The 12,258-nt window shown below is 39.2% G+C and overlaps 1 long non-coding RNA gene across 1 annotated transcript; it reads left to right on the top strand.

Annotated features, from left to right (window-relative positions):
• The first annotated feature begins 10,623 nt into the window (after positions 1-10,623).
• LOC110539145 lies at positions 10,624-11,733 on the top strand. Its single transcript, XR_002475873.2, has 4 exons — positions 10,624-10,739; positions 10,844-11,039; positions 11,140-11,233; positions 11,327-11,733. It is a non-coding gene; the product is annotated as an uncharacterized LOC110539145 (long non-coding RNA).
• The last annotated feature ends 525 nt before the right edge of the window (positions 11,734-12,258 follow it).

Below are 12,258 nucleotides of genomic sequence, written 5' to 3' on the forward strand. Positions count from 1 at the left end.
TTCAGGTTATGTCCATATAGGACTCGTTTTTACTGTGGATATAGACACTTTTGTACCTGTTTCCTCCAGCATCTTCACAAGGTCCTTTGCTGTTGTTCTGGGATTTATTTGCACTTTTTGCACCAACGTATGTTCATCTCTAGGAGACAGAACGCGTCTCCTTCCTGAAAGGTATGACGGCTGCATGGTCCCATGGTGTTTGTACTTGCGTACTATTGTTTGTACAGATGAACGTGGTACCTTCAGGCATTTGGAAATTGCTCCCAAGGATGAACCAGACCTTTTTTTTCCCGGAGGTCTTGGCTGATTTCTTTTGATTTTCCCATGATGTTAAGCAAAGAGGCACTGAGTTTGAAGATAGGCCTTGAAATACATCCACAGGTACACCTCCAATTGACTCAAATTATGTAAATTGTCAAAGCTTCTAAAGCCATAACATCGTTTTCTGGAATTTTCCAAGCAGTTTAAAGGCACAGTCAACTTAGTGTATGTAAACTTCTGACCCACTGGAATTGTGGTACAGTGAATTATAAGTGAAATAATCTGTCGGTTAACAATTGTTGGAAAATTACTTGTGTCATGCATGAAGTAGATGTCCTAACCAACTTGCCAAAACTATGGTTTGTTAACCTCTTGAACACTAAAGTTTCCAAAACTGTCAAAATATTGTCTGTGAGTATAACAGAACTGATATTGCAGGCGAAACCCTGAGAAAAATCAAACCAGGAAGTGACTTCTATTTTGAAAACTCCATGTTCCATAGCCTCCCATTGCTCCATTTAAAAGGATATCAACCAGATTCCTTTTCCTTTCGCTTCCTCAAGGTGTCAGTCTTCCGACATAGTTTCAGGCTTTTATTTTGAAGAATGAGCGTGAACGACCACATTGCGTAAGTGGATAGGTGGGGGCTCTCAGAGTGAATTGTGAAAAAAAAGAAGAGAAAGGCGGCCATTGTTACTCCCTGTCCTAGTGAAAAGCCTCCGGTCCCGGTTGATATATTATCAAATAGATATTTGAAAAACACCCTGAGGATTGACTATAAAAAACGTCTGTCATGTCTCTGTGGACATTATGGAAATAATTAGGAATTTTTGTCTGCGTTGTCGTGACCGCTCTTTCCGGTTGATTCCTGGGCATAACGCACCAAACTGACGGAGGTATTTGGATATAAAAAATATCTTTATGGAACAAAAGGAACATTTGTTTGCTAACTGGGAATCTCGTGAGTGAAAACATCAGAAGATCATCAAAGGTAAACGATTCATTTGATTGCTTTTCTGATTTTCGTGACCAAGTTACCTGATGCTAAGTGTACTTATTGTTTTGTCGAGTGATCGATAAACTTACACAAACGCTTGTATTGCTTTCACTGTAAACCATAATTTCCAAATCTGAGACGACAGGTGGATTAACAAAAGGCTAAGCTGTGTTTTGCAATATTGCACTAGTAATATTATTTGACTGTGGAGCTATGATATTCAGCGTTGCTGATGACAATTATCCCGGATCCGGTATGGGTGGTTCAGAGAGGTTAACAAGAAATTTGTGGAGTGGATGAAAAACAAGTTTTAATGACTCCAACCTAAGTATATGTAAACTTCCAACTTCAAGATTACTTTAATTTGTCAAATGGCAGCCAAGCATCCATCATCATGTCGCTAGGTTACGACCCTCGATCTTTATTGGAGAGGAGCGTCAAGCTCATCAGCTTGCACTTTCACACTGTGAAGTTCATCATATTTCATCTGTGGCCTAATAAACTGTATGCTTTCCCGAGTCGTAGTGGGAGGACCACACAAAATGACTCCAAGTTTACTTGGATATGATGGTTAATAGTTATTTGCGAATAAAAGCGTTTCCAGCTCTGTTTCTCCCATAATTAATTGTACATAAACAAAAAGATCCCACCTTGTCTAGCGTATTTTGTTTTGTCGACATTTGGAAAGTTTACCAACAAATTTTCCATCATTCCTGTGGTGACATTTTTTACATGTACTTTACTCGCATAAAAAGGTTGGATGGAAACCTGGTTAATGGCGCAAATTGTGTCAATTAATTGTAATTACTTCCTGGTGTTACCTGCTAGAGTGGGGTTGTCACGCCCTGACCTTAGAGATCCTCATTATTCTCTTTGTTTGGTTCTTTCAGGGTGTGACTCAGGTGGGAAAGTCTATGTTTTCTATTTCTTTGTTTTTTGCCGTGTGTGGGTCCCAATCAGAGGCAGCTGTCTATCATTGTCTCTGATTGGGGATCATATATAAGTTGTCATTTTCCTTTTGGGTTTTGTGGGATCTTGTTTTCTGTTTAGTGTCTGTGCCTGACAGAACTGTTCGCTTGTCTCGTTTGTTATTTTTGTTTGAGTGTTTTTGAATAAAGTATCATTAACACTTTCCACGCTGTGCTTTGGTCCACTCTTCCTTCTACCAATGAGAGCTGTTACAGGGGTGGAGTTTCCTTTTCAATACCCAGTCTTTCCTTGTGTCCAGATGATCATTTTTATCCAGATCCTTTTATCCAACTCTAGTCCTCCGGGGCCAGAACGGTATCACACTTTTCCCCTAGCAACACAGCTGATTAAACTAATTGCGTAGATGATTAGTTGATTATTGGAGTCAGATGTGTTAGCTGGGGCTGGGACAAAAGTGTGAAACCAATCTAGTGGCCAATTCTCAAAAATTGCTTTATTTTTTATTATATCCCTACCGAAGGAAGAACAAAACATAACCATGCTTTTTCACCTCTCTTTTATTAGGATCCCCATTAGCTGTTACAAAGTCAGCGGCTACTCTTCCTGGGGTCCAAACACAGAAATAATATGACATCATACAAACATTGTGCATTATACAAATTTACATTGCTACATATAATACATTACTAAGAATAGTGTATGAGTGTGTGTAGAATGTGTGTTTTAGATTGTGTCTTCACTGTCTATCTGTTTTTTAAATAAGATTTTTCCTGCTCATCCTGAGGTGGAAGAGAGTTCCATGTAGTCGTGGCTCTATATAGTACTGTGTGTTTCCTAGCCTCTGTTCTGGACTTGGGGAATGTGCTGAGACCTCTGATGGCATGTCTTGTGGGGTATGTATGAGTGTCTGAGCTGTGTGTTAACCAATTGAACTGACAGTTAAGTACTTAACTTCTCTAGGGCAGCATTTGGAATTTTGGATGAAAAGTGTGCCCAAATTAAACTGCCTTCTACTCAGGCCCAGAAGATAGGATATGCATAATTAGTAGATTTAGATAGAAAACACTCTAAAGTTTCCAAACTGTTAAAATAGTGTCTGTGAGTATAACAGAACTAATTTGGCAGGTGAAAACCTGAGAAAAATCCATTCAGGACGCAGGATTTTTTTGTTGTGTAGTTTTCTATTCAACGCCATTGCAGTTCCTATGCCTTCCACTAAATGTCAACAGTCTTTAGAAATTGTTTCAGGCTTGTATTCTGAAAAATGACGTAGTAAGAGCAGTCTGAATGAGTGGACCCTGCCGTGTCACAGAGCTTTTTCATGCGCACGACCTAGAGAGTGCCTTTCCTGTTTACCTTTTATATTGACAACGTTATTGTCCGGTTGAAATATTATTGAATATTTAGGCTAAAAACAACCTGAGAGTTGATTATGAACATCGTTTGAAATATTTTTATGAACTTTACGGAACTAATTGGATTTTTTGTCTGCCTGTTGTGACTGCGTTTGAGCCTGTGGATTGCTGAAGAAATCCAAAAACCTCAGTTTTGTTCACGGGTTATAAAGAGACTTTATCGAACAAAAGGAACATTTATTGAATAAATGGATGTCTTCTTAGTGCAACCATATGAGATCATCAAAGGTGAGTGATTAATTTTATCTCTATTTCTAACTTGTGTAAGTAATTATTTTACTTGGCTGGTTACTGTTTGTAATGATTTGTCTGCAGGGCTATATTCTCAAATAATCGCATGGTATGCTTTTGCCGTAAAGCATTTTAGAAATCTGACACCGTGGTTGGATTCAAAAGAAGTTCATCTTTAAACATATGTAAAATAGTTGTATCTTTTCTGAATTATAATTATGAGTATTTCTGTATTTGAATTTGGCGCTCTGCAATCTCACTGGATACCCTAGAGAGGTTTTAACACATCAATACTTCTCACACAGACCAGTAGTGATGCTGTCAACCTTTCCTCTACCTTGAGCCAGGAGAGATTGATATGCATGTTGTGGATATTAGTCCTCCATGTACATTTAAGGACTAGATATTATGGTCAGTTTTTTCTTTTTCATTTAAACTTTATTTAACTAGGCAAGTCAATTAAGAACAAATTCTTATTTACAATGACGGCCTACCCCGGCCAAACCCTCCCCTAACCCGGACGACGCTGGGCCAATTGTGCACCGCCCGATGGGCCTCCCGATCACGGCCGATTTTGATACAGCCCGGTATCGAACAAGGGTCTGCGATGCAGTGCCTTAAACTGCTGTGCCACTCGGGAGCCAGGTATGATCTGTTCTGGGCCAACTGTAATTTGCCTATGTCCCTCTTTGCAACACTTGACCATAAAACTGGACAGTAGTCCACGTACAGTATGATAAAACTAGCGTCCTGTAGGACTTGTTCGGTCAATTGTGATATCAAGAAAGCAGAGCAGCGCTTTATCACGGACAGACCTCTCTCCATTTTAGCAACTGTTTAATTCATATGTTTTGACCATGTCAGCTTACAATCTAGGGTTACACCAAGCAGTTTAGTCTCCTCAATTTGCACAATTACCACATTATTCATTACTAGATTTACAGGTTTAAGATTTAACAAATGATTTGTCGTAAATACAATGCTTTTAGTTTTGATATAATTATGACTAGCTTATTACAAACCACTTATCCTAAAACTGACTGCAGCTCTTTGTTAAGGGTTGCATTGATTTAACTTCTTATGGCTGCAATCCCGTTAACGGGAGCGATATGACAACAGCCAGTCAAAGTGTAGGGCGCCATTTTCAAAACATCAAAAATCTCATAATTAACATTCTTCAAACATACATGTATCTCATACCATTGGAAAGCTATTCTTGTTGTTAATTCCACCACAGTGTCCGATTTCAAATATGCTTCACAGCAAAAGCACCACAAACGATTATGTTAGGTCACCACATATAGCCACAGAAAAACACAGCCATTTTTTCCAGCCAAAGAGAGGAGTTTCAAAAAGCAGAAATAGAGATACAATTAATCACTAACCTTTGATGATGTTCATCAGATGACACTAATAGGACTTCATGTTACACAATACATGTATGTTTTGTTTGATAAGGTTCATATTTATCAAAATATGAGTTTACATTGGCGCGTTACATTCACTAGTTCCAAAAACATCCAGTGATTTTGCATAGCCACATCATTCAACAGAAATACTCATCGTAAATGTAGATAATACAAATTATACACATGGAATTATATATATACACCTCTCCTTAATGCAACCGCTGTGTCTGATTTTTCAAAAAAACTAGCCATGCAATAATCTGACGGCGCTCAGAAACATTTGTCACAAGCCGCCATGTTGACGTCAACATAAACAAGAAATGACATGATAAATATTCCCTTACCTTTGATGATCTACATCAGAAAGCACTCCAGGAATCCCAGGTCCATAATAAATGTTTGTTTTGTTCGAAAATGTCCGTTATTTATGTCCAAATACCTTCTTTTGTTAGCGCGTTTGGTATACATATCCAAACGCTCAATCCGGTCAGCGTTACATCGGACAAAAACTTCAAAAGGTTATATACAGGTCGAAGAAACATTTCAAACTATGTACAGAATCAATCAGTAGGATGTTTTTAACATATACCTTCAATAAAGTACCAACCGGACTATTCCTTCTTGTCTTCATGAGCCATGGAACGCAAGTGACTACCATGAGGAATATGCATGATCAGAAAATGGCTGACTGCCAGACACCTGACTGATTTTGCTATCATTCACTCCCACAACACCATTGAAGTCTCATTATAATTTATATTGATGGTTGACATCTAGTGGAACCCCTAGGCAGTGCAACATCATTAATATCTCAAGGGGATTTCATTGGGGACTCTGGTGAATACATACAAAGCTCAGATTTCTCACTTCCTGTTTTGATTTCTCCTCAGGATCTTGCTTGCCATATGAGTTCTGTTATACTCACAGACATCATTCAAACAGTTTTAGAAACTTTAGAGTGTTTTCTATCCAATAATAATAATATACATATATTAGCAACTGAGACTGAGGAGTAGGCCACTTACTTTGGGCAACTTATTCATCCAAACTACTTAATACTGCCCCCCAGCCATAAGAAGTTACATTTCTGTGGAAGCTGACATGTATAGTGTTGTCATCAGCATACATAGACACACAGGCTTTATTCAATGGTAGTGGTAGGCAATTAGTAAAAATAGAGAACAGTATATGGCCAAGACAGCTGCCTTGAGGAACACCACACTACCTGGTTTACGTTAAAGAGGCATCCATTAAATAAAACCCTCTGTGTTCTATTAGATAGTAAGCTCTCAATCCACAATATGGCAGAGGATGTTAAGCCATAACATACGTTTTTTCAGCAATAGATTATGATTGATAACATCAAAAGCTGCACTGTAGTCTAACAATACAGCTCACACAATATTTTCATTATTCATTTATTTCAGCCAATCATCAAGTAATTTGTCATCAGTACTGTACATGTTGAGTGTCCTTCCCTATAAGCATGCTGAAAGTCTGTTGTTAAACTCTTTACAGTGTAATAACAATGTATCTGGTCAAACACGTTTTTTTTCCAAAAGTTGACTAAGGGCCAGTAGTAGATTGATTGGTTGGCTGTTTCAACCGGTAAAGGGTGCTTTGCTATTCTCGGGTAGCGGAATTACTTTTTCTTCCCTCCAGGTCTGAGGGCACAAACTTTCCTCTAGACAGATTGAAGATATCGCAAATAGGAGTGGCAATATAGTCCGCTACCACCTCAGTAATTGTCCATCCAAGTTGTCAATACCAGAGGGTTTGCCATTATTGACAGACAACAACAGAACTAAAAATGATAATGTTTGTCTTTCATTATTTGGTCAGTTATGCATGAGTAGGAAGACTCAATTTATTAATCTTGCCAATGAAGAAGTGATTAAAGTAGTTGGCAATATCAGAGGGTTTTGTGACGAATGAACCATCTAATTCAATGAAGGATGGGCCGAGTTTGCCTTGTTGCCAAAAATTTCATTTAAGGTACTCCCACGCCTTTTACCATAATCCTTTATATAATGTATCTTTATTTCAAAGTACTGTTTTTTAAACATCTCTTATGTCTTTTTAAACGTGGTTCAATTTATAGATATTGTGACACACCCTTAAGTTTAAAAAAAGTGCAGAATAATACATAGCTGAAGGGGGGATGGGCTGCATAAATTCATGTGACCCAATATTGCAAGCAAATTTAAACAATTTGGAATACAAGTACTCTGTTGTCTGCACTACACTGTAGACACAGAGATACAATAGGCGGAAACTATTATTTATGATGAATGTAAGCTTTACTTTTTGGCAACTGATTAATAGACAAGTGAAATTAGCTGTTATTTTGTCCTGTATTTTCCTGCCTGGCGTAAAATACATACAGCTACTAATTTGTTTTATGTTGTTGCTAATCTAAATCGTCTCTAAGAAAAACATGTGGGCTCAGACACTGAGCATAACACAACATAACGTTTCCTCTTTGGATTTTATTTGTTCAGCCCCTACTCTTGTAATTACATTAGGGGGCATGTCATGCCAAATAGTGTCCCCGGGCCAAATAGTGTCCCCCTTTGCGTCACAATGGGATTTGATGAGTTCTAGCTTCTGTTGATAGGGCTGTTGCAAGTACTTGCAACATTTTGACAGGATTACATAATGAACTAAAGCGTCCGTTGTTATGCTGGTTGCTTGCCTCAATTTTATCTCGTAGAGGTCGTGAAGGAAGGAGGATGCGGGCAGTTGTAGTTCTATTTCAATGCATAAGCGCTCGCTCAGTCCGCACACAATTATTACCTCAGAATTGCTCCCTAAAGATGGTGTTTTTGATGGTGACAACGTGCTGATTACCTGCTGCTTCAGAGGACTGAAAATACTGGAAAGATAACTCTTTCTTTACCACGTATTTGTCGTTATATAGAAATAAATAATTTAAGCTGTTGTTAGATTGACTTTGCTGGCTACTGTACTTACGTACTGTATATACCTTAGCCTGCCTGGTCAGCTATCCAGGCGAAGTACTATGATGACACCATTGATCTCGACAAGAGGCGCAACATTCAGAGAAATTCACAATTCAGTGTAATGTCAAGCAGTTAACTTCTGTTGGATAACTGGACGGATTTATCTGTGTACAACTATTTTTCAACAACCATTTTCCATTTAACGTTAGGTAGTTGCAAACTATACATATAGTTCAGTGGAGGCTGCTGAGGGGAGGATGGCTCATAATAATGTCTGGAATGGAGTTAATGTATCAAACACGTGGTTTCTAAAGCCATCCTCCCCTCAGCAGCCTCCATTTATATAGTTAGTTATATGTCTGTCATATTGAGGTGTCTAGCTATAAGTTAGACCTGATCAATCAAATAGATATGTGTAAGCAATTATGGTAATTCCAAATGCCCTTAACAAGGTGTCTTCACTAGACAGACCCGGGAGGGGGGTGAGAAAGAAAGGATGAAAGTGAGAGAGGTGGAAGATAGACATGAGCGAGATGGAGAGAGAAAGACAAAGACAGCAGTGCAAATGTACTTAGACTTCAGTATTTCAACAACTCTTCTCTTCCAACTTGTTTTGCAATCATTGCTACCTACGGGTGAAGGATGGCCAGCCACACAGGAGGGTGATTTTTACGAAGGAGGAAAAGGAGGCCGTGCTGACCGAGATGCATGTTGGCCATTTCGGAAGGAAGCGCATGATTGCCAAAATCAACACTTCTTCTGATCAGGAATTGTCAAGGAGGTGGACACCTGGGCAAGTGAAATAACATTTTTTATCAATCACATTCTATGATATCTGAAATTATTGTGATTTTAATGAATGTCATATCAGAGAGCACACACTGTTTGTCACTAGTTTGAGAGGGCAAAGACTGTGGCGCCGGAGTTGAAGCCCATCAGTTGTTTCACCATGGCACATGATTGGTAAGTGTCCCAATTCAAATTTTGCCCTGATAAGTATTTTTGCAATGGTTGCTTTATATGGCAAGAACAGCTCAAATAAACAAAGAGAAACGACAGTCCATCATTACTTTAAGACATCAGTCAATCCAGAACATTTCAAGAATTTGAAAGTTTCTTCAAGTTCATTCGCAAAAACCATCAAGCGCTATGATGAAACTGGCTCTCATGAGGACCGCCACAGGAAAGGAAGACGGAGAGTTACGTCTGCTGCATAGGATAAGTTTATTAGAGTTGCACCCCAAATAAATGCTTCACACATCAACTTTTCAGAGGAGACTATGTGAATCAGGCCTTCATGGTCGAATTGCTGCAATGAAAGCACTGCTAAAGGATATCAATAAGAAGAAGAGACTTGCTTGGACCAAGAAAGACAAAATCGGTCCTTTGGTCTGATGAGTCCAAATTTGAGATTTCTGGTTCCAACCATCTCGTCTTTGTGAGACACAGAGTAGGTGAACGTATGATCTCTGCATGTGTGGTTCCCACCGGGAAGCATGGAGGAGGAGGTGTGATGGTGTCTGTGATTTATTTAGAATTCAAGGCACACTTAACTAGCATGGCGACCACATCATTCCACAGCGATACGCCATCCCATCTGGTTTACGCTTAGTGTTTTTCAACAGGACAATGACACAAAATACACCTCCAGGCTGTGTAAGGGCTATTTGACCAAGGAGAGTGATGGAGTCCTGCATCAGATGACCTGGCCTCCACAATCACCCGACCTCAACCCAATTGAGATGGTTTGGGATATTTTGTACCACAGAGTGAAGGAAAATCAGCCAACAAGTGCTCAGCATATGTGGGAATTCCTTCAAGGCTGTTGGAAAAGCATTCCTTGTGAAGCTGGTTAAGAGAATGCCAAGAGTATGCAAAGCTGTCATCAAGGCGAATGGTGGCTAGTTTGAAGAATCTAAAATAAAACATATTTGATTTGTTTAACACTTTTTGGTTACTTAATGATTCCATGTGTTATTTCATAGTTTTGATGCTTTTACTATTATTCTACAATGTAGAAAATACAAAAAAATATAGAAAAACCCATGAATGAGTAAAAGTAGTAACCTTTCAAATTTGTGATTGACTTAGTGTTCTTGTTTGTCTATTGCTATTTTTGTATAACGTACTTTCAGATCACTGAAACCTGATGTGGTGGAAGTTGTCAAACCAGATCAGAACGCCTGTCACATGTGCTCCCTCTCCGGCCTCTAGGTCCCCAGGCTGCTCATTATGGCGCACACCTGTCACCATTGTTATGCGGGCCTGCTTGTCGACAGACTCACCTGGACTCCATCACTTCCCTGATTACCTTCCCTTTGTATGTCACTCCCTTTGGTTCCTTCCACAGGCATCATTGTTTCTGTTTCATGTCTGTGTGCTGTTCGTGTGTCTTGTTTTGTATTATGTTCCTTTTATTTCATTGAAACACTCACTCCCTGAACTTGCTTCCTGACTCTCAGCGTACATCGTTACAACTCCAACGGACTACCTTTAGGGACTGACGGAGAAGGATGTACAGGTTTTTGATCAGGTAAAAATGATTGTCCGCTGTTATTTTCTGGCCCTCCAAGAGATATGTAAGAAATGTATTTGTAATATGAAATATAATTGCATGTAATCCTGTCATCAATCAAGGTGAAACTGAACATGGACAAGCCTCAGGAGAAATGGAAGGAAAGCTACCGGAGAAGAATCAAGAAGGGGACCAAGTGCTACGACATCCGGGCAAATTACTTGGTTATTACTTGGTTTGGAAGAAGGACGAAAGGAAGGCGAGACCTGGGAAACCTCGCTGCTCTTTTGCTCCTAGCTGGCGTCACCATCTGCTGAAGTGAATATAAAAAATCTCAGATAACTATTTTCATTGCACACAATACTCTGAAGCTAGTTTTAGTTTCCCTAACACTGACATTTTGCTCTTGCCTTTCTAGGGTTACCTCGTGGAAGCCAACAATATTATGCAGTTGGATGGTCGACCACTGGAAGCACTGCCGCCCTACACTTCAGTGAAGCCCCATAGACAAAGTATGTTAAGCTTTGGTTGACATTTGAGAAAGCAAGAAATGGTAGTTAAGCTAAGCTTGTAAAAATGTATCCTACCCTCTTCCCGTTCTCCAGGAGCTAGGGGTTCTGCCCAACACCCAAACGTGGATCCACCTGATGTCCTCCATTACCAACTACCCTCCAACTTTTCATTACATCATCTACAGCAACTGTTGTTGTCATGTTGTCATTATCTGCTAACAAAGTTATAAGTTATTGCTCTATCATACTGGGCACATAATAGGTGAGATACACCGATGAACTAAAAACACTAAGAACAAAGAGAGCAGTAGTACCTGGACTTTGCAGTCTCCCTCTTCAAGCCCCCCTTCTGAGACTGGCTACGTGTTGAGAACAATTGACAGGCAGAACCTCCCACCCACACAGCAACCACGTTCTCTATATTCCACACACCAGAATTCAGTATTTTAGTCTATGGTTGCCATATGAGTGCACAAAATAATCTGAAAATAAATTAATGACACAACTGTAGCAAAAACGATCATTGTTTGTATTCAAATTTTAAATATTGCCAGGTTGGTTTTCACAGCTGTTTCACAAGGTGTTCATTATTGTAAGTTGTAAGGTATCCTTTGCTGGTATTTATTAGTTCCACATTATTCATTGTTGTATCCTAGGACCTACAATAGATACATATATATATACTCAACCAAAAGGGTGAACTAATGAGATATGCAAGAGAGAATATTAATCATAGAGGACTACCAAAAGTATTATTTCACTGTAGGGAAGAGCAGTGAAAGGTTATTGGAATCTGTGTGGGTAGCTGGACAGGTAGGATGACTGACAACAGTGAAGGTGAACAGGTGGTCACGGGTCAGGTGACAGAATGGATGAGATTGAGGCAGGAATTCCTTTAACCACAAAGTGGTATATTTACTGGGTAGTTTGTCTGTACTGCATAACAAAGGAAACAGAATAACATGTATCCAATCAAATTCAAATCAGAAAGTCAAATCATAAATCATTCTCATTAACAGAATGAG

The sequence above is a fragment of the Oncorhynchus mykiss genome, chromosome 12, assembly GCF_013265735.2.
Source record: "Oncorhynchus mykiss isolate Arlee chromosome 12, USDA_OmykA_1.1, whole genome shotgun sequence".
Lineage (NCBI taxonomy): Eukaryota > Metazoa > Chordata > Actinopteri > Salmoniformes > Salmonidae > Oncorhynchus > Oncorhynchus mykiss.